The sequence below is a fragment of the Leptopilina boulardi genome, unplaced genomic scaffold (genome assembly GCF_019393585.1).
Source record: "Leptopilina boulardi isolate dan_hultmark-lab unplaced genomic scaffold, ZJU_Lbou_2.1 LbouV2_137, whole genome shotgun sequence".
In the NCBI taxonomy this organism is placed as follows: domain Eukaryota; kingdom Metazoa; phylum Arthropoda; class Insecta; order Hymenoptera; family Figitidae; genus Leptopilina; species Leptopilina boulardi.
This window is the reverse complement of record NW_026137682.1, coordinates 2,582,593-2,586,848: the sequence shown is the minus strand read 5'-3', so window position 1 is coordinate 2,586,848 and position 4,256 is coordinate 2,582,593. Positions and strand designations below refer to the sequence as shown.

The 4,256-nt window shown below is 22.9% G+C and overlaps 1 protein-coding gene across 1 annotated transcript in view; it reads left to right on the top strand.

Annotated features, from left to right (window-relative positions):
- The first annotated feature begins 3,023 nt into the window (after positions 1-3,023).
- LOC127291428 (putative metabolite transport protein HI_1104) overlaps positions 3,024-4,256 on the top strand; it is a 37,662-nt gene continuing 36,429 nt past the window's right edge. The window contains exon 1 of the mRNA XM_051320558.1: positions 3,024-3,315. The gene's annotated coding sequence lies outside the window, so the exon portion shown is untranslated. The remainder of the gene's footprint in view (positions 3,316-4,256) is intronic.

Sequence of the window (4,256 nt, the reverse complement as noted above, 5' to 3'; positions counted from 1 at the left end):
ACTCTTCTCTCTTGCCTCACAAATACGGGTCGATAACAGTGAGAGTGCGTACAAAACTCCTCTCCCCAAAAAATTTAAGCCTTCTTGATCAACAACACGTTTGAATTATTTATCCCAAACACGTTTACAATTTTCTATAAAAATGACATTTTTATTTAATTAACGAGAGTTATCTCTTTGGCATTATATAAAGATAAAAGAAAATGGACCAGAAAACTTTTTTCTAATCGAGCGAAGAGTATAAAAAAAATAGTAATATCAAAAAAAAAAAAAAAAAAAAAAAAAAAAAGGAAAAAGAAAACTTCTTTCTCTAGAGTTCAGCAAATTTTTTTACGCGAATAAACTTTCTGAGTCGCACAGTATTCTTGAAAAACTTTTTTTCCTTACGAAAGTATTTTTTTCAAATAAAATCAACTCATCAGAAGTTGAATCTTTAGAGTAAAATTATTTTTTCACAGAGTACAGTGAACTAAAATTTATTATTATATGCTTTTTAAAAAAATAAATGATTTAAAAAAATTGTACAAAACTTTTATTAGGCAAATGTTTTCAACTAATTATATATAATTATAAATTTTCTATATATCGTTTTGAAAAAATTTCAAATAGCAACTTACGATTCAGAATAAATACACGTGACTAGAAAATTAAATAAATTTACTTTTTATGATAATTTTGTTATTTTTACACTTTTTATTGTTAATACATAAATTTATTGTAGAGCAAATTATTTTAAAGATTTCTTCAGTAATAGGAAATATGATGAAATATATGTATATATATAGAAAATTAGATTAAAATTTCTCAGAAAAAAAATTCAATTTTATCTGGGATTTTTTTTTTATGAAACTTGTTCAAAACAAAATAACAAGAGGAAAAAGATTTTTAATAAATTTTTCATAATTTTTCTCGCATTTATCGGGAAATTAAATATATTTGAAAAAATAAATTATGTTTTTCAAATATTGTCATTTCAGACATTTTAATAAATTATGTTTATTTTTGAATTAATTAATTAATTAATTAACAGTTTTTAATTTTATGTAAATCCATTTATTACCTGTAAATAAATAAGTATAACAAGCCAAAAAAAAGTTTTTTTAGTAAAATTGCTCGTAAAAGTCGAAAAAAAATTATTATATTATTATAATTTTTTAATATGAATATTACATAGCATTTTCTGTTTATTGAATTTAATTAAAAAATTTTTTCAGTATATTTTCTTATAAACATTATTATAAGTGTATATATATATTTTTTTTTTTTTACTTAATTTTGATGCTGACAACTCAATAATCTATTTTCATTCTTTATAAGGATATAGACGTTTTTCGTAACAGATAAAAGGCATTGAAAATAGCTTCTGATTCTTCTCGACCATTAAATATTATTAGATTCTTGGAATGTATCGATCACTTTTTTTTTATGTCAGAGTGAAAAAAATTTTATTCGGTATTTTAAATATACTTCCTTCAAAGTCATTGTCAAATATTACTTTTATTTTTACAATAAAATAACTAAATATTTACCGGGACGTATAACTAAAATTAAATTTTTATATAATATTATATAATATAATATACAAATATAATATTATATTATTTTAATGTTTCGTTAGTATCAGACGAACACCTAACAATCTTCATTACATTTATATAGTTCAAATGCATTAAATTATTATAGAAAAAAAAAAAACAAAAAATTAAATTACTCTAGAAATGAACAACAATTAACGTGATATCATAAATTTCCACGTGCAATTTTTACGATCTTTGTCACTAAAGCTTTTTAAAATCAATTTGCAACAATGAATTTTTCAATGTAAAATATTTTTTCTCCCAATAAATTTCAAAGCAGAAAGAATTCGATAATAAAATTATATTTGAAAATTCGCTTCTATTATACAATATACAACAAGGAAATAGAAAAATTATATCATTTACGGTTAATAAAAATAACGGTAGGAGAAAGGGAAACAAAACTTTTTTTTAAGACAATAATTTTTTTTATAAGAAACTCTATGACAGATAAACTATTCCAACTACAATTTTCACCGAATTAAAATAAAAAGCACTATATATATAACATAATTACTTTTTTTTGTATTAACATAAAGCGGATATTTTTTTAATTATAAGTTGTTAAAATTCATTAAACGCCGTTAAGTTTCTACATAATGAAAGTACTGAATAATTATTATTAATACAATTCTTGTAACATCTTAAAACGGTGCTTTAAATAAAATATATTGATATTATAATTTATATTAATTAATTTTTTTTTTATAAATAAATAAGAATTATAATATTAATTTGAATATTTTTATTTTCGAAAATTTTTAAATTTTATTGTTTCGCTTTGGCGTCCGTCCGTCCGTCGTACACTTGTACTGTTGCTATGGTAACAGTTACCATAGCAACCGTTTCCATGACAACCATTACCATATCAACCGTTTCCATAGCAACCGTTACCATGGTTACCTTAGCAGTTCACGAAACCCTGCAATGCAATAGAGGCAGAAAAATTTGGGTGTAAATTTTAAAAATAATCAATTATAATTTTGTTTATAACTTCTGATTGGTCAATTTTAAAATTTAGGTCCAAATTTTTCTGCCTGATATTTAATTATGGTTAAATTGAATTTCTGTTAAATAATAATTCGAATAAAGAAAAATTTGATTAAAAGTAAAATTCTACATGAAATTTTGTCAATTGAAAATTCTAACAAATTAATTTTGAAAGAACAAATTTTCTGTTATCACAATAAAAAAAAATTTTCTATCTCATACATTAAGTTAAATTTTTTTTTTTTTTTTTTTTTTTTTTAATGATGATACATGTGACAATGAGTACCTATGATTGTATGACCTTGATTGACGAAGATCGCGAGTACGTCGACTCCCACCATCGATATAAAATATCAAGTAAATGAACAGTGCTTTCCCCCCTTCCTTTGTGGATTTATATAGGAAGGTCTGATCCTTGAAACTTTCTTATAAATGAAGGTTCAACGCTGACTCGAGTTTCATTTAATCCTCCAACCCTCAGCCCCGGAGGAACCCCCGTCTTGCATGCTGCCACTTCCCCCACCCCACCCTCCCCCTTTCTATCTCCTAATGTGTCACTTTTCAAAATTACTTTGTTCTTCTCAATTTTTAATTAAAAAAAAAAAAAAGTGTAGTTTTAGATCATTTACATGTACAGTGTGAGAAAAAAAAATCAAGTGTACTAAATAAGTGTCTAATGTGCTCGTAAATTTTCCTGTTATTATTATTATTTTTTTTTACATTTGTGCCACACCAAAGGAGGATAACTGTGAGTTATAAATTTAATTGATAAAAAGAAATATATATTTTTTTTTAATGTAAAAAATAAAATTCCCTTCCAATAGTTTTTTTTTCAATAAAAAAGTAAATTCGATTAGTAGGAAGATAAAACAATACAAATTTATTACATTGTTTCAATTCAAATAGTGACATAAATTTGTTTTGTTTTACCTTTCTAATGGTCTAATTTACTTTTTTTTAATAAATTTTTTGTTTTAAATTAACATTTTGCATATAAATTGAACAAATTAAATGAAAAAGAGACACAGTTATTAATTCAAAAAAATAAAATAATTCACTACTTCAAATTTAGAATATTAATTAAAATAATTTTAAAAAAATCACCATCTTTTAAATTAGTCAATTTTGACTATACTTCACACCCAGAAAAATGGTATATTTGTCTCATAGCCTAATAAATATTTATTTGACTCAAATAAATGTTTTATTGATTCAAAAAAAAAATTTTTTTATTTGATTTAAATAAAAAATTTTATTTACGCCAAATAAATACGGCTAATAGGCTGTGAGACAAATATACGTTTATTTAACTCAAATGTATTATATTTGGTTCAAATAAAACATTTATCTGGGTGCAATAACATTCATTTATTCATTAAATGAATTAGTCGGGATAAGTAATTGTTTTAAATAATTGTTAGTCAAAAATTACTAATTTGTTTCAAATAAATATTTATTTTTTGTAAATAAATTTTATTTGATTTAAATGAAAATTTTATAACTTAAATATATTATATTTGTTTTAAATAAAACATTTCTCCGGTCTATGTGTTAAGTTTCTTTTAAGAGGGATGAACGCCTTAACATAACCTCAAAACTGAAAAATGTTTTTTAACACAAACATAAATTTAATAAAAATTAATTATCTTTGGGCCACAAACCTCCTTAAATCTCCTGCCATTTGATGAT